Source organism: Anas platyrhynchos, chromosome 1, assembly GCF_047663525.1.
Source record: "Anas platyrhynchos isolate ZD024472 breed Pekin duck chromosome 1, IASCAAS_PekinDuck_T2T, whole genome shotgun sequence".
Lineage (NCBI taxonomy): Eukaryota > Metazoa > Chordata > Aves > Anseriformes > Anatidae > Anas > Anas platyrhynchos.
The window spans coordinates 34,888,257-34,907,380 of record NC_092587.1 but is presented as its reverse complement, the minus strand read 5'-3'; the positions used below and the strand labels follow the sequence as shown (position 1 = coordinate 34,907,380).

General features: G+C 39.1%; 1 protein-coding gene across 6 annotated transcripts in view; it reads left to right on the top strand.

Annotated features, from left to right (window-relative positions):
• The first annotated feature begins 531 nt into the window (after window positions 1-531).
• TAFA2 (TAFA chemokine like family member 2) overlaps window positions 532-19,124 on the top strand; it is a 198,019-nt gene continuing 179,426 nt past the window's right edge. For 2 of the 6 annotated variants that reach the window (XM_072034327.1, XM_072034332.1), the window contains exon 1: window positions 534-1,306. The gene's annotated coding sequence lies outside the window, so the exon portion shown is untranslated. Of the gene's footprint in view, window positions 1,307-19,124 lie in introns of all 6 variants that reach the window. The other 4 variants (XM_027456517.3, XM_027456549.3, XM_072034317.1 and 1 more) reach the window with 4 other exon arrangements.

Genomic DNA, 19,124 nt, shown 5'->3' with positions numbered 1-19,124 from the left:
CTCCCGGCTTTGGGCAGGAGGAGAAGAGCCCTTCAGGCTCTGACCCCTAACAAATTCCCCTAAAACCCCCCCAAGCCCGGCAGCACGGAGCCAGCCCGGGAGCCCACGGGCAGGCACCGCCGGGGGAAAGCGGGCTTCCCCGCTGCCGGGAGTGCCTCCCTTCTCCCTCTGGAGGGAGACACAGTCCAGCTTTTGGCTGCCGGCGCCGCCGCGTCCCTCCTGCCCCTACCCTGCCCCTGCCCCTGCCCCAGCCGCCGCGACCCCTGCCCCGCGCCCCGGGGGAGCCGTCGGGCTCCCCCCTGCCCGTCCCGTCCCCGTGTCCCCATCGCGGCGGTCCCGGGGGAGGTGCGGGGGTGCCCCTCTTCTCCCCGCCGCCTCCCACGTGTGTGTGTGCCGAAACTTGGCAGCCCCCCGCCCGCTGCCCGGCAAGGGAAGGGTGGGCACGGGAGGGGAGGGAGAGCCGTGCCGAGCCCAGCCGAGCCGTGGGGGCGGGCGGCAGGCGGCCGGAGCCCCGCAGCCTGCCAGACCCTCTCCAAGCGGGCTCGGCAGGGGGGCGACGAGCGGAGAAAGGAGAAGGGGAAGGAGCAGGAGCAGGAGCAGGAGCAGGAGCAGGAGCAGGGCGGGCTCCCCCTCCGCCCCCCGGCTGGGCGGCCCCTGCGCGGAGCTGCTGCTGCTGCTGCTGGTGCTGAAGGTGAAGCTCCGGCTCTCCAATTACTTTTCCCAAGAGGGAGAAGGAGGCAGCAGGAGGGGAAGGCGAGCCGTGTGGGGAAGGCAGGCCAATCAGAGCCGCGGGAACGGAGGGATTGCTGCAGGACGCCGCGGGTTTTCCTCCCGTCCTCCGCCGCCGGGGCTGAATCGGGACCGCACGCAGCTGGCGGAGGGGCCGGAGCCGCACCAGGCTGCAGGACTTCCTCGCCCCACAGCCAGCCCCTACTTCTCCTCCTCCTCTCCGTGTTTTGATTATTTTATTATTATTATTATTTTTTTAAATACTCCGAGCCACTTCGGGTCTCCCCTCCCTCCCCACGCACTTCGCCTTCCCTCCCGCATCCTCCCAGCCGGATTCCCGCTCCGTTCCCCGACAGCCGGGGGACAGCCGGGCACCGACGGCCGCCTGCCTGCCTGCCTTTCCCCTCCGTGCCGTGCCGTGCCGAGCCGTGCCGAGCCGAGCCAAGGGGAGCCGAGGCGGGCGCGGCGCCGCTCCATGCCCCCGGGCGCCGGCGATGCCGGGGCGGTGAGGCCGGGGCTCCCCCTCGCCGGGAGGCGGCCGCTCGCGGGGTGCTGCCAGCTCGGAGCGGGGCTGCAGGTAGGTGAGCCGACCACCGTGGGGCCCCAAAGTTGCGGGAGGCCGGCTGAGGGGGTCAGCTGCCGCCCTCCCACCGCGTTTTATTTTTATTTTATTTTTATTTATTTTTTTTTTCCCTCATCCTTTGGGGTCTTCTTATTCGGGCCAAGTACCTCACCCGCGGGGGCTGGGGGACCCAGGGGTCTGTCAGCCCCGCTGCTCGTGAGGGAAGGGTGGGCGCTCACTCGCTGCGCCCCCGGGGACTTGGGGTTTCAGAGACCGGACGCTTTGTCGGACGGCTCCAGACAGGGGTTAAAAGAGCGTGGAGTCGCCTTGAGAATCCTTTAAAACAGGAGCGATCAAGAGATGGGTCTTGACTCCCTTTCCGTGTGTAGCGCTCCCCAACTTGTGGTGTGTAGGGCATGCAGCCCCTCTGCGTGGCTTTCTTTCCATTTCAGGGAACTCATTTGCCTCCTAAATACACCACAGGTTCGGTATTCTGCAGTGGAAAGGCTCTTCCCTTGCTCCCTGCCATTTATAGCTTTGCAAGAGTGAGTTTTAAAATAACCCGCTTTGTTCCCTTGAACTGTAGGATCGGACACCCCGTTATCTGGGCAAAGGATAAAAAGCACTAGCTTGCACTGCCTGGTTAGGAGTTGCCATTCATGTCCCTGCTGTGTGGTTCATTCTTACCAGGAGTTAAAATCATTGCTTGAAGCACTTGAAATTGTATGTGTACTTACAGTTGTCTCTTTCCAGCTTTTGCTCGGAGATTGTCAGTATTTTTTTAAGGCACGAAGCACTTCACTGCCACCAGTGTCCCCCCCAGCAGGCTCCAGCTCTGTATTTAAGGAACGGGGCTTTGACTCTTGAAGAACAGCCAATTTGAATAATAAACATACTCAGCCCCTATCCCTGGAAGCCCCATAAAGCATTCGGGGTCTTAGGGTCTTCTCGCAGCACTGGATACATTTAAATGACTATTGACTAAATGATAATTGTTATCTGGTTTCTCTGTCTTACCAAGTGGCTTCAGACATTAGCATTCAGCCTGCTATATGTTTAACACTTCAAAGCTGCTTTATGGGCTGACCTAAGTGATGTCAAATTGATAAATTAAAATTATTTTCTGTAGCATAAGGTACGCACTAAAAACGAGCAGTTCAATGGTACTGTGAATATAGCTGAACTGAAGTTGGGAAAGAGGCGTTTTTATCAGGGGTTGCAAGGGTTACATCTCTTACACTTTTTCTCAGTAATTGCACAGTCATTTCATATTGATGTCTCTAATTTATTTTGTGCGTAATTAAAAGTAGTAAAGTAATTCATATAAATTTCATTATGAAAAAATTATTTTGGGGAGCTGATACTGCTGAGGCAATATTGAAAGCTATGTGTTTTTTGGTTTCATAAAGTCCTGATTCCCCAAACTACAGTACTGCTACTGTTATAAACTATACAAGTACCACAATTTTAGTGGAAAGCTTGGCTCAATTAGTTAATTGCAGATCAGGATTACTATTCAGTGTTTCCACATGTTGTCTGAACAGAAGGGGGCTTTCAAAAATGTGGTATTAATTTTAGATATGCTACTGGTAGTGGGTGACTTTGAGATAAAATCTTGATTCCTGTCAGACGGTTTTAATCAGAGAATGACGTCTAATGTGGCAGTGTCTTTTATCATACCAGATATGAGACCAAGTAACCTTTTCCTCCTTCTCTTCCTATGAGCAGAGAGATCTCATGTAGGTGCTTGTGATGCACTTGAGAATTCTGGTGGGGAATACATGAATAACTAGTTCTGTGCGGAAGTAAGTGGATGTGTCTACAGATGGGTATTGGTGATTGCTTTACTGGCAACTTGCAAAGTGATGATTCATTGAACCCCGTCTAGATTTACATAAAGCAAATAATACTTTACACTGAATTGTGACAGCAGAAAAACATGCAGCAGCCAAGAAGTTCCGTAATTTCATCACAGGTGATGACAGGCTTGATAAAGGACCTCTTTACAAATGCAGGTTCTGTGTTTCTGATGAGCAAAACATACTATGGAATTTTTTAGATCTGAACATCTTTGCACTCAAATTTATTGCAGGCTGTATTACTGTTTGCCAACCTGTGTGAGGCATAAATAGTGTATTAGCAATATATTGCATTAATTATATCATATGTTTTACTTACTATAAATAAGTAATAGAAAAATGCTAAATAGTTATCATGTTAAAGGAAATCACTGACTTTGCAAGGCAGAAAAATCACATTACCTAATACTGTACATCTACACAAAAAGGTGATCACCATCTTGAAAAACTGTTCTGAATAGTACAACTATCAGTGAGCAGGCAGTTCTATGTCCCTGTTTTAACTTCTGCAGTATTTTATTAGAGATGCTTCATTAAGTCACATTATTCTGCAGCTGTTTGTTCACTGAAAATTAAAACAAAAATCAGAAAGTTTATCCAGCACAGCAGTAGTATTCCCTTTGTCATGTACTGAAAGTTCAAACAACAACAAATCCTTTAGCCTCACTGTGCCAGAAACACTGAGTACATTCTATTTTTGTGATATATGGATGGCATTTGCTGAAGCAATTCATCAATGTATTTATTAGTCAAACGTCATCAAACAAAGAAAATAAATGAAAGTAAACAAAGACTGCATGATGATACAAAGGCTACAGCAAGTGAAGACTCCACAAATCTAATTAATTAATGTTCAGTCTCATATTTACAGTCTGTATTTAAATATCTCATTCAAATGACATGTTTGTTGTCTTTCTCCCATTGATTTTAGTACAGCTCCAGATAATTCAGGTAGCAAGTGCTTTTCATTTGAAAATGCATTTTCCATTTTTCTTTTGAAATGCTGAATTTTAAAGGGATTGAGACAAAAGTTGGGTTTGGATGAATATAACAGAAGGGTCCTCCTGTGTCAGCAGAGCTCAACACTGACCTGTCCCCATTCATGACAATTTTTATGTGTTAAGAGGGGCGTCCTCAACTGATGTGGATTTCCCTTGCTCCATTGAAATAGTTGAAGCTCTGACATTTTAAAGCAGCTGGAGATTTGCTCCATTATCTTTAGATCACTGAATTTAAGTGTGCCCTTAAAAAAGGATTTCTCTTGCTTTTTTTTTTAGGGTGAGAAAACATTTACATACTGTACTGAGCTTCACAGAATCAATTGTAAATGGATTTGAAATAGTTTTTAAATACAGAAGCACAGTGTTGGAGCTGTTTCAGCAGGGAATTTGGCCCAGTTATTCAGTTTTGTGAGCAATCAGTATATACTTCAAAACATTCCTCATAACTAAGTCAGATATATAAAACTCATCAGGCAGAGGAATGAATGTGGAAACATCAACAATAATGTCATTCATTTTCCTGGTGACAGCTACAGAGCTGTTGCCTTTTGCTCTGGGTACAACTTGGAAAGGTAGTGATTTCTGTGCTTTGATTCTTTATACAGCATTGCCAGCCATTCTTATTTACCATACAGAGTCAGTTATTTATCAAAAGAGAAGACAAAATAATAATGGCCACCTAATGTACTTTTTCCTACTGCTACTGGAAAAAGAGTCACATTTTTAAGATAAACAGTTCAAGGCATTTTTTTTTATAGAGCTTCTTTCATACAGTGTATTTTGAAAAACATTTTCAAAGAAGAGAGAAAAAATAAAGACAATACTTCACAGTACGAGTTGTGGCAGGACAGTACATACTCAAATAAAATGGGAAAGAGTCACTAAAAAAAGCTTTCTTAGCTTTTTCTTGTTTTGCTGTGTTGGAATACTGATTTGTAGAAAGCATTGTAGCAGTAGCTATTGCTTGATGTAGCACTAGAAAATGCTTTGTATGGATTTAGAAGCAATCGTGTATATAATTGCATGTATAAAAATTGGGAAGTTGGGTTTGTCCCTTGTTTAAAGCTCACCAGACCTCATAATCTGAACTATGTTAATGGCTTACATTTTCGAGTAACCCCACTTCACATCTTGCTGATCTTGTAATAGGAAACCTGAACACAGGTCTCATTGCACCAGGACAGCCTTGCATACAGCCTCCTCTACTGCAAGCATCCCTCTAACAATGCCGGGGGGAGAGCCATAGTACAGGGAAGCACATAGATGAAAGCACACAGAGTTTTTTTTTTTTTTTTTTTTTTTTTTAAGACTCTTAGTTGTTTGGTAATCTATGCTTAAATCATGAATCTGAACGAAAGCTGCAAAAGGTGCTTTAGATTGCCAAACATTGCAAGCTAATAAATGCATGAGCATGGCTCAATAAACCTCTTTGGTTGTATAAATAACAAAATGATTAAGAAATGAGCTGCTTAGTGCGAAACATTTTTGAAATAAATAACCAAACTTTTCTTTTTGGTAACATGCTGGCCTCTTGCTGTGTGGAAAATTTCTTGCCTCTGTTGTTATATTAACAGCCACTATTGAAGATGAGGGACAGGACTAGACGGACCATTGGCTTGATCCGATAAAGCAATTTCCTTTTCGAAATGCAAGGAGGTGCAAACGCAGTAGTCTATATTTTGACTGGCTTATTAGAACGAGACTGTAATAGTCTAGCATTCTGGTTTTGCTTTTTTTTTTTTTTTTTTTTTTTTTTAAGAATGATATAATGCATTTTAAAATAAATCTCTCAGTAACATACAGTCTCACACCAGCTCCTTTGGAGACGGGAGCACAGACCTGACAAGTCTCTCACATTCGCAGTGATGCTCCCATGTCAGATTTTTCCTCATGCTCCCCCACTGCAGTTTCTCCATCCCATATTGATAAGACAGAGCAGTGGCCTCCAGCCCATCTCACCACAAACTGGTTAGCTGTGTGGCTCTCTGCTTGTCTCTTACTTGTCACGTCATGGAATGGGGCAGAAGATAAAGTGCTGCCCCTGGATCACCAGGCTGCATTTCATGCTCCTCTGAGCACATTTATATGGGTCACTCTTCCTGGTTACAGTCTCCCCCCGTGACTTCTGCCTCACCAAAGGACACCACATATGAGGGAACCTGTCCCAAAGCCTCTGATGTGCAGGCTGGGTGCCTCCTGATGCATGGCAACACAAATGGGGGATCTGTGAGCACTGGGTTAAAACCACACACTAGACTCCCTTCCATTTGAGACTTCTCTCGTGTTTGTTCCTGTGTAAGATATCCATTTGGCCTTTTGAGTTCTACGCTTAACCCTAAGTCATTACTAGCTGGTGTATCGTTGGACTTCATGACATGCAAAGTACGTCACAATGGCTTGGTAGCTCTCAGGAAAGATAGCAGTTTTCTGTGCTGTTTGTATATAGCAGTCTTTGAAATTTGGATCTTTTCCAGCAATGGATGAGCGTTAGTACCATCTGAAGCTTGTTTCATGGTTTATCTGAAACGAGTCAGTAGTCTTAGCTTGGATTTTAGTGTACAACTGCCCAAGCCACAAAAGTCACCACTGGCAAAAATGATCATGTGCACCTGCTGTGTGCACAGCGAGGCAAAAACCGAGCTCTGATCAAGCAAGGCATTTCAGCTGCAAGCATGTAGCTTCAATGGGACTAGTCAAATTAATTATGTGCTTGCAGACTTTTCTGAAGCGAGCCTGAATAAATGTTGCCAACTGCTCGGAGTGATCGATGTTGAAGGCATGTGGGTGGGGTGCTGCTGAAACGGCTATGTTTGTGTCTGTATTCTGGGTATAAATTTAAGACTTGAGCTTTGTTTCGATGGATTGTCAGTCCTACACCTTCTATAAACATCCAATCCCGTTATATTCAGAACAGAGACTGCATATCAGCAGGTCATTCTCAGAAAGGTGCTGCAAGTACCTACCCTGTATTATAGCATTAGAAACTACAATTACAGTCATGTAATTCTTCAAATGTGATGTTACTGGCATGGTGCTGAAGTAAAATATCACTTTCTGACAAAGTATATCAGGCTATGGTATTCCTGCAAGAAATGAGGTCATGTTTAAAGCTTAACTGCAGAAAAAGGATCTGTTTCTGTGCCATAGCAGGAGAAGAATAGTCTCTCTGGACTGTGTTACCTGTGGTTATTTAGTTTTGATTTGATTTTTATTTTTTTTAAATCTATATATTATAACAAATAAGCTATGATTTAAATAAGATGGTAAATTTTTCTTGAGGTCTGGTAACAGTAGTAAATAAAGTGAGATAAGTTCTGGTATATAAGCCTACTGGAATCAAGACAAGAAAGATCGTATTTGTATGCTAACATAACATGCTATAAATTCAGATATGATGTTATCAGCCAATATGGTTAATGTTGCCTGACACTTCTCATTATATGATCCTGCTTTTTTTTCTGTTCAGTCTAAAATCATGAGGGATATCGCTTACATTGGAATTAAGATAATACTTCAAACACACAGCCAAAGTGTCCAGACCTTCATAACCAAGGCATTACACTGGTATTTGTGTAATGCTCAAAGAAATAAGTAGCCATGAATCCAGGCGCTGGCTGAACTCCAGCTATAGGAAACATTTTTTCCCTCCCATGTGGATTCATTCTCCTTTAAGGCAACATGATTTTATTATTTTCTGATTATAAACATGATAATCTGATAGAAGTATTCTTGGTGATTGTACCCCAGTTTTTCCTTTACCCCATGGATAATCTTGTGGTCAAAAGCTAACAAAAAAAAGGAAAGTAACTGTGGGCAACTCTCTTCCTCTTTTCAGATGCATGTGCTTCATCTGGAAATCTGAGCCCACATGCTGCAGTGCTCAATACATCACTTCATGCTTTTAGATGACTGTGTGAGGATGAGGATGTATGGGGCTTTAGCTCTCATGTTTGCGGAGGTCAGTGTGTCCTGCATGGCCTGATGTGGTTGTGACCAAGCTGGTCATGTGCAATTGCACAGATGCCTTGTTCCATTCTGATCATATTTGCATCCTTTCATGTAATTGCTGGGGTCACTGCTTGTGTGGAAATCTATCAGGAGAAAATTTGAGCTTAGCTCAGCCTTTCTGAGCTTTTGCTTTGAGGCAGTGATGTATTTTTTTTTTTTTAAATTTTTGTTTTTAGCATTATTCCTAAATGTTTCAGAATTTCTTTGGCATTGCTTTGATTTGTTGCATCTGTTATAAATACATATTTGATGTCTGGCAAATACACACTTCACACTCTTATAAAATGAAGTGTGCTTTTTAAAGCATATCCAGAGCAACTAGTATGTAGCAGTTACTATGTTTTTTTATCAGAAGACAAATTATAGAATTGCTAATTATTCACCTATATGAATCCTAAATAAAACCCTGTGTGGCAAGAATGCTGACACAGCTATCGCAACAGCTGCATGAATGCACTCTCTTCAATAATTTTGTTCTCATTCCCACTTTAAAAACTGAATCCACAGTAATGACACTTGTATTCTCCTCTTCCTCTTCATCCACCCAGACACTCATAACCTAACTTTTTTGCCTCTAGGTCTCCTTGCCTGTCCTTTTCTCTTCATTGTTCATCTCATCTGCATTGGTGTCATATAATCTTTCCGAATGTCAAGTAAATGTAGTCTGCAGTCAGTATTACCAAATTGCTTTCCTGCCAAAAAAGTCTCTTTTCATATGCCATGACCCATCATCTCACAGTTAGCTGCAAGTCATTCTGATTCCCAAATTTACAATATATTTTCTATTTAATGAGCTATTAAACATTATGCTCTTTTAAACTTCATCTTTTCTGACTAACTGCATTCCTCCAGATAATTAGAGCTTTAGAGAGAAACAATTAATTTGAAACCAATTCTGTGATAGAAGTGACATTATTTATATAGCATTCCTCCATATCTATGCTCTAGGGATTATCTCATTAGAATATATTTATATTTGGTCCTTAAGACCATTATGTCAGTCCAATAGCCACCATGTTGTCATCGATAATATAGACATGACTTCTGCATATGCTATTTTAATGTGACACACAAAATGAAAATAGATACATGGAAGGGTGAGTAGTTTGGTTTTGTTTTGACTAAATAAAAAAATAAATAAATCAGTTTATATCCTTCTTCCAGCTCAGGAGAACATTTTGAGAAAAACTTAAGTTAAACACAAGCACAAACAATATTTCATACATACTGCACGGAAGTAGTCATTTTGGAATTGGTGTGTTGTTCCCACGTCTTTTTTTATTAATGGTAATATTCAATTTGTTAGAATAATTTTTCAAATTAAGTAGATATCTAATAAGAATTTTGTAAAAATTGCAGATTACTCAGTGATGATGAGTGAGTTCAATCTTTGTAGCTCATAGCTTACATTACATTAATGTATTTATTAAATCCAATAATGTCTACTAGTTTAGGCTATATAATCCCATTTCTGTCATTGTGGTTAATTATATCTAGTTAATGGTACGAACTAAATGCTGTAAATGCATATGCATTCTGCTAATAGCTTAGCTTGTGACAATCCCAATAACTTTTCCATGAATTCTAATCTTTTTTTTTTTTTTTTTTTTTTCCCTCTGCTGCTTAGAGCTACACTTTAGCAAAATATGAAAATGATTGACAGAAGGAAACTTTGTCCATGATTTTGCCATGGCAGCAGGTAGAAATGTACATTTTAAAGTTTTCATCTTTCAGCTTTGAACCCTGTGTTCAAGTAGCAGTAACAGTAAGTCTCTAACAGCCTTCCTTTGTTGCCTGACAGAGCTAGTGCCTGGTTCTCACAGTTATTTTGTGGGAACAATATCCAAAATATTACTGGGGGAATTTCTTTTATCTGAATCGGTAAATACTATCAGTAAATAATACCATATTAAATACTGGGTTAAAATGAGTACAACATACATATGATACATGTTATACATATGGACACTCTAAGTTCACTGTTTATCTGTTGTTCATTTTAGATGCCTTTCCATTCTCTTTTGAGTGAATAGTTACGTGCACAGTTAAGTGGTTCAGTAGACAGCTTCACTTTCCTCATTTTTCTTGAAGCTGGAATGCTTTGGTCCAGCACTGTTTCAGTTCAGTTGCAAACTTTTCTGGTTTCTTGGCAAAGTAACATGACAGGCCTGATTCTGTCACCTGAGATATTTCTCACCAGTGAACAATTAAGGCGATTCAAAGCTGCATTTATATATATTGCATATATTTTAAGCAAAAAAAAAGTATACCTCTGAACTGCTCAGCAGTTAAACAAAAGGATAAAAGTCTGAGTGTACCAAATCCTACCTAAACTTTACTATTTTATTGGAAAAAACCAACAAATTATTGTTTAATCCTTATGTCTACAGCTATTCTGAGTTGTATATTTCAGTCTCAGTGTGTCTTTCTGTCAGCATTATAACTCAAGCACTTGTTGGTAACTCATGGCCTCCTTCCTGGAGACAAAATTTGAAGCTGTTTCTTTTAAATTCTATAGGTATTCTGGTCTTGACCAGAAGGTATGCATTTATTAGGACCTGGAAATACATCTTTCAAATTACTGGCCCACATACCGTGACTTCAAAGTCACTGCCTCTGCATATATATATCTATTCTTTTTATTTACATTTGGCACTTCCAGTTGCTTACAAAAATCTTTTATGTCACAGTAAGTATAACAATCCCAAGAAAGCTATTAACTGCTTATATTTGAATAGCTATGTGACGTTCAGAAAATTAGTGTGTATCAGTCTACATTATCAACAGAAACCTAGAGAGAAACATGCATAATTTTGCTGTATACACAATACACTACTGATTCAGCTGTGGAGTTCAGACCACAGTAATGATAGATTATAAGGATTTAGAGAGGTACATTTCTGTTATACCACCTTCGGGGTTGTTGTTTGTTGGCAAAGTACCGTTTTCTTAGTTGGTCTTTGCCACGGGATGATGAGTCAGGCCCATCATGAGGGCTTCAGGTATTAGATGGCTGTTAGTTTTGAAGGCAAAGCCAATGCTGGAGCTCACTGCATAATGATATGTTGGCTCCCACAGTGTAATTGTTTCTAGTAGAAATTCTCATTTTTTAATCCTTGTTCTTTTTAGTCTGTTCTTTCTCCTCATCTCAGGAGAATTCTTGAACTCATTTAATTGTCCATGAAATAAGAAGCCTGTGATTGGAGCCCACTAGAAAAGGAAATAGCAAAATGGGTAAATACTTTCTCTGTTTTATTTTGATCAGTTGCAGCTAAGGTTCTCCAGTGACAACAGTCTTGATAAAGACATTTAGTTGTTACCCAGCAGTTCTCTTGTGAAGTTGCTCTATTAAGGAACTTCAGGTCTGGCCGGAGCCAGAGAACAAGTAGGAACAGGCTTTAACTAAAGAAGGATATCAGAAAGTGAGACAGTGAGAGAAACGCTGCTTGCTTTGTCATATTCTTTAGATTGTTGGAAACAATGGTGGTAGACAGAGTGTCACGTAACATTGTTATAGGAGGAATTACGTAATGCTAACACTTGCAGATATTGAACAGTTGTTCCCATTTTGGAGGAAAGAAACTGTCCCTGACCTCTGTCTTTTGTTCTATTTCTATTTTATTCTCTTTTCTTGTTTGTTGAAGTAATTTCATTTGTGTTTCCCAGAAAACTCTAACCATACGTTGGAGAAAAGAGTGCCTGCCTACAACTTTTCCATGGAACCTTGGTTTGTTTCAGGCTAGTTCATTTTTAACCATTGTAAATACTGTCTAGCAGTCAGAAAAAAGAAGACAAGACCATAATTGGAGAAGAGGAGAATGAGAAAGAAGAGATTGTGCCCATCCTTCCTTTTTTAATTTAAGCAATCTTTAGCTTAGGTTCCTGTACAAGAAACACTTAGAAAAATGAAACCAAATCTCTTTTTTTTTTTTTTTTTGGCTGTGATTGAATGAAAAATTGTCTTTGATCATTACCTTCATACTAACAGTTAAGAACTGTATACTTAGAAATACATGCTTCTACAAAAATTGGATTTCTAAGTTAAATGAATAGTAATGCTGGATTACTTTAGCACTGGTGAAATAATAGAGCACAGCTCCTTGCTTTTCTCTTTTTCTGGGCTTACCAGCATAATAATTTATAGTAGTAATTTTCTACAAGAGTTTTAATTTACCAGTTAAGTTTCCAATAAACTTGTCATGATTCCTGAAGTAAGCCTATTTTTCTTCTCTTCACTATCTGGGAGAATTTCTTCCCATCTCTGAATAATTTCAAGTCTCTATTACTCTTTGAGTGTAGCTATTATTTTGCCAGTCCATTGTACACACAAACCTTCAACACCAGGCTTCCTTGGCAGGTCTAAATGGCCTGCAATTAGTTCTGAATAAAATTATAGTTATTTTTAATACTAGGAATCAAGTATAGCAAAATATAAAATGGATTTTAAAACAGGGACTCTCCTCTCTGTCTTACTTTTCAGTTTCTGTCTTCCAATTGTTAGCCCGGGTTGGCTTGGCTACTGCATTTGTTCTAAGATTGATGTAACATAGTAGTTTTTCAATAAAAAGTTAAAGGGCTTCAGCAGCAGGACAGAGATGCATCTAATTTTGTAACTGATAACAGTCTTGTTAGTGTTGGTTATTAAAATAGCATCATATTCTTTCATGGTTAACTCCATGTGTTCAGTTTCTCTGCTAGAAGATGAAATCTGAAGGGATTTCAGCCTGAGTGCCACATAACTCCTTTTTAATTTTGGTCTCTGAGGTGATGAAGAAACTTGAAAACCTGCTCAGATGGCCTAAATCTGTCAGAGAAAGAAGAGTGGAGCCCTTCACATAACCATTGCAGATACTCTGAAATTCACTCTATCAATCTCAGATAATAAAAGCTGTTGGGGTGGCTGATTGTGATTGAAAAGGTGAAGGTGGAGTCACCTTTCTGCATTTTCACCACTAATAAAATTTGTAGCCAGAATTTATCTTTTAACTTATATGAGCAAGTCTGGAAGCTGGGGAACAGCTACAATTGTGTTTTACCATCATCTTTTGTTACTTGATTGGCCTGAAAATCTTCAGTGATTAAATTTTATGATTTGGAATGATACAGCTAGGTGTAGCAGTAGTCTTATAGCACTATGTTTCCTTGCCTGTCCAAAAGTATTGTGGTAATTTTATTTTTTGAAGTTATTCTTTTTAATTTTGAAGCCTCTGCTCAAAAACATATTCAATCCCCTGGTATTTTGAGAAAAGTAATAACAGTGTATCATCAAATAAAATTCTTGAGCAAGTGTAAGGAATCTAAAATGAAAATTTTTCTAGACATCTTCCTTTCCTCAAACAGACAAACAAATAAAACCCCAAATAAATTATGTGGGATTAAAATTAAATTGGCCTTTAGTTGTGATTCTTTTTATTGCTACCTAAAGAACCTTTGTAATGATACATTCAGAGCTACAATTTCCTAATTTAACAGTAATATAAACTCCTCCTTGAGAGACTTAAGAGATGTGCCAAGGGTAAAAAAAAGTCTATGTGTGTTACCTTTGTGATGTTGTAAAGTCCAGTGCTACTTGTTTTTTGATGTTGGAAATTTGGTCATAGCCTACCAAAGAGGACATTAGAGACAGAATTCAAGTTGAGACTAAACCTAAAATATGTTTCTACTTGTAACTACCTACATGTGAGGCGGTTGCTTTAGCTTCATAATCGAGGGAGATCTAGGGTAGGTTCAAGTGTGTAACATAATTTTAAAGACTCTAGAGCATCTTGTGTGGCCTCCAGGTGCTACTCAAGATGGGTGCAGAACATGATATGCCTTGCCATTTCCTTCCTTGCAGGCATCTCAGCTGACACAAGATGGTTTTGTTCAAGTACCTGAACTGCTGAATCCTGTCCCTTATCAACAGATGTGTAGAGTGATTCTAGTTGCCTAAAAGAGATACCTACTTTGTATCAGCTGAACTGTACTTCAAGTCATAGTGAGTTGGTCAAGTTAAATACTTTGCCCTAAACTTGTGATTTAACAATTGGTAGTGAAGTGAGCATTTTATATGTGTCAATGTATCTAAGATACTTGGATGGAATGCATAGTACTGTTTCAGATCTATAACATGAGACTCATGGGCACATCAGATATTGTGTATAGTCAATTCAAATAGGTACTTACATTTCAATGCCCAAATTTAGGTGTCCTGTCCTGAACTGAATCCTGTCCCAAGACCTGAAGGTAATATGAAGAATAATAGCATCATAGACAACAATTACACAATTAATTAATCTGGGGGACAAGCTCTGCTAAAACTTTGTTTTCATCTCTTTCTTTGTATGTCATTTAGTAATACATGTATAATCTGATGAAAAATCCTAGCTTGTGAAAAAGTACCTCCACACTCAGTTCAAAGTCTGGATCGTCATCTGAGGTCTGAAAAAGCTCACAAGAAAGTTAACTTGATTAGCAAACTGGGTAAACTAGATTTAATGTTTCTGATAATTCCAAGAGGAATGAACAGAGATACTTTTTAAAAGTATCTCTGGAAAGGGTTAATTCAGCTTTCATTCTAAACCATCAAGTTCATGGCATTAGTTAAATTTTATTTCTGAGGTCAACTTTTGTTGCTGAGAGCATTGTGTAGAAGGATAGTCAACTTCAGAACAAGCATTTATTGTATTGTAGTGTAATAGGTGGAAATGAGAGGAAGAGTTTCCACATGAATGAATAAGTATATACTGAATGAGGGTGAAAATCTACTTGTGGAGTTTTAGAGCAATAAACCAAATGCATAGTCTTGAAAGAGGTATATTCTATGTTCATTACTTTTGTGACAGTGGCACTTACCAGAACCAGTCAGGACTGTGGTGCTGCACAAATATAAAACGAAAGATTTTGCTGTCATCTATTTCAGTTCAGCTGCAAGACTGACCCCTGCAAGAGAATCTTCTAGTCAGTCCTCACGACAGCTGCCTGCCAGTGGGGCTATAGCTGTAAGTCTTAACATTCTTAATATTGTCCCACATGCAGCAGTGGTCCATGTACCTTGAGCTAGCAGGATTAAGAAGTATATAATTGCCAATGTCTACTAGTATTTTAGCAAAACAAACACCGAGACTGTTATAAAGAGTTTCTTTGTGGTTTTGATTTTCACATTAGTGATCTGACTGTGATTCATTAGGTTTCTTTAGTCTGGCTGTTATGTAGAATATACATGTAGATCTACTGGCATCAGTTCCCAAACTCTTTTTGCCCTCATTGGAAATAGACAGAATCAACCTACAGAACTGGAATTTGAAAGAAAAAAAAAAACAAAAAAAAACAAAGCAAAACAAAATACAAATATACACACTACCACCACCACCAAAAACAAAAACCAGAAAACAAAACAAAACAATTCTCTTTTGCCTATAATCAGAGTAAATAATGAAAGAAATAGTAGAAAAAAAGTAGTTTTGCTTGTCATTTGTCTTGTGAAGGGATTCTTAGGGTAGGCAGCAACAGCTGAAATCACTAGTTTAAAAAAAATGCTTGCATCCCAACCCTGACACGATCAGGCAGTGTACCCTCTCTCCTCTACCCATATCCTCCTCTTTTTGTCTTCCACAGTATTCCTCTCTTCACTCCTTCCTATCAGCAAAATAATTTTTGCATATTAATTTGGTGGGGCTCTTCAAGGCTCCTTACTATTTCTAGACTACTAAAAACATGTCTTGATTTCCCCAGTATCTCTATTTGAGAAGCTCTTGTTGCAGGTCACTTCTATTAGCAGAACGTCAATATGTGACTAATTAGAGATGAAACGTCCAATGAGTATTGAGTAATGTAGTTTTCTAACGTTCTAATTAATGGCAAAACACACAAAAATGTTAATTATGGTTGGAAAGATCCTAAGTACCATTTTGTGAAGAGTTCTTTTAATTTTAATTGCAAGAAATGATGCAAATAACTGAAGATAAAATATAAGAAAGAAAAAAAGGTTTCTCATGCCACATATAGTACAGATATAAAATATTTTATAGCATGTAAAATCGTAAACTCCTGCTGGAATTTGAGAATATTAATTCTTTCAGGGAATAAACATTATACTTCTTATATACTTAGCAGCCTCCTTTTAGAACAACAGCAAAAAAGGATTTGCTTTTAAAATACTTATAAAATGAAGAAACATTACAAAATTTCTAGTATATTATTTGTGATAATATGCGATAGCTCTTATTGGAGGTTTCATAACTAATGACCTAATCTGTCTTTAAATGTTAGAGTGGATAGATATATCTAGATTGATGGATACAGTTTAAAACCCTAGGGCCTGTCTATAATAGAAAGAATTAGTGTCAGCAATTTGTACAGCTGAACTGACGCTGAACACTATTTAGGTAAAAATGAATGAAGAACGAACTTTGTACAGCCCTATTTCAAAGTAACTGTTACAGGGTTTTAACCAAGCCAAAAGCCTGCATATGGCTGGAATGTCCATGAACGGTGTGGTAACAATTTTAAAACAAGACATCTAACAGTATGTAATAAGTCAATGCTACATCTGCTTTGGGCCTTTTTTTTTTTTTTTTTTGCTGAGTTCATACAAAAACATTTCACAAAAATGAGCACAAACAGCTGCCCAGCAGGACTTGTGCAAAGTGGAACATTTCTGCTGAACTCACTTCATTCCACTCTCTGTGTCATAAATGGGATAAAAGGACTTCAAGGTTATAACACAAAATCATTTCAAAGAAGCAGTTCACATGTTGTATACATGCTTACATACCTGCTGTAAACAACCACAGGCTTTGAAAATGAACAGAAAATAAAACTGATTTTTATACTTTTTGACTATTTACATGGGTGTTTTTTGCAGGACCCATATGAATGAGGGTATAGATAGATTGTATTTGTAGTGAATATCTGTCAGGAGTCGCTTTCTTTCATATTCATATATATTCATATACATACTCATATATATATTCATGCAAGTCCTTTCTCCATCTTAAGCTGATTTCTCTATTAACATGGGTTCATTATTTGCATTGAATTTGAAGCAGTAACTCTGTAACATTTTGAAAGTTTTATTTCATTGACTATACAGATGCTTTTTTTTTTTTTTTTTGTAATAAAAAATGAGAGAGGTAACAGAAATTTGGAAGCCTTTCTAATTTGTTTCAACATTTTTTTTTCCTAACAGACATTCCCAAATGAGTACATTAGCATATTTTCCTGAAAGAAATTTTGCTGCTCTTAGTTCTGAATATAGCTCGACTTCTTTTTCATAGCAGTATAGAAGTGAGCATCAGAAAAATTCTCACTATAATCTTGACTTTTATCCTATTTCCACTCCAAACATAGACCTAGATGTCTGCTTTCTGGTGAGCTTTCTTCATTTTTTTTTGTAGTGTCCAGCTGACATGCTTATGCTGAGCTACACCAGCAGTACTGCTTAGTGCTAACAGGAATGAAACTTCAACAGGAGGTCACAGCAGATTTTACCTTGGGTGATGCAGATGTCTTTCTCAGAGTCAATAAACCCAATCTTACATCTTGCTCCAGTCTAAGTATTTTTGGACATTTTGATGCATGAACATGTTATTTTATGTTGGGGATATCTAGTCCTTATAGCTTCCACTGACCTCAGTTTTAACTTGCAGTTCTGTAATTCCAAGTAGAAACTTTCTATAAACAGAAATTAAGATAGAATATTTAAATTGTAAGACAGCCTGCATAACTTACTGTCATTTGTGCATGTAAAAAGATTATATACATACAACAAAGACCCATATGCTAAAAAAGCAACTCTGTATTTTAATCAAATTCCACAACTAAAACCAAATATCATCTACTTGTAACACTATCTGCCCTGAGGAGTCCTATCTCAGATTTGTATGAATTCTTTCTCTACACTAAAGAAGCAAGCATTGCCAGATCAAAATTTTGAAAAAGTACTGGAGATACAGCTTACTCCAAAGGCAGTCAGGAAGCCCTGGAAAAATGAGATGAACCTTAATAAGGTTTGTGTTCAAGTAGTCCACTCCAAGAAACTGGTCCCCATCTCCAATCTTCACCTATATAATGTGTTTGCATAGATTTACTATAATGGTAGATGCAGTGGGTTTTAATTCCAAAGACTTCTGCAAAGCATTCCAAAGAGAAAGTAGTTTGTTGACTACAAGTTGTGTTGTGTGCTTAATTCTTTCCTTTCCATCTTTCCATCTTTCTGTCTTTCCTTTCTTCCATCTTTCCTTCTTTCCATCCTCCTTCCTCTTTCCATTTGTCTTTTTCTTTCTCTTTCTCTTTTTCTCTCTCTTTCTCTCTTCCTTCCTTTTTTTCCTTTCTTTCTCTAGCATTTAATTGAAAAATTTGGCTGAAAGCCAAATGCGATTTAGAACATTTTTATGTCTCAATCACCGAACAAGCTGTTGTAAGAACTGCATCCTTAATGCAGAGGGTGAGTTGGCATTTCTAGTTCAGATTAGTTAGTTCGGTGATTGTAAGCAATTCTCAAGTACAGGTGACAAGAAAGACCTTTGCCTTTTCACTGTAGTCAGAAAGCTTAGTTAGCCAGGAGATGCTGTCACGTCAGTGGAGGCTCATCCAAAGCTAAGGATCACTGTGGACTTTGGATGCTTGGGAGAGCTGTTACAGCTCTGAGTTATAATGATGTGGCTCTTTAGTGCTAGATTTGATATTAGATACATTTTTAGCTGTGACATTTACTGTTTCAATCCCTGGTAAACCAACCTTGAAACAATGATCACATTAGCTAATCCCAACAGTATTTGAATTCCTTTTTCTAAACTGGACAAAGCTATCATGACAGCTGTGTACTGTTCTGAGGACCAAATCTGAGTTTTCTGCAGGGACTTTTGATTTGTTGACATAAATATGCCTGAGCTTGGGCTGCATGCAGAAGAATTTCAGCTGATCAAACTCACTTATTTTCCTGTAGTTCAGGACTATCACATCTTGGCCCTTGGTATATACTGA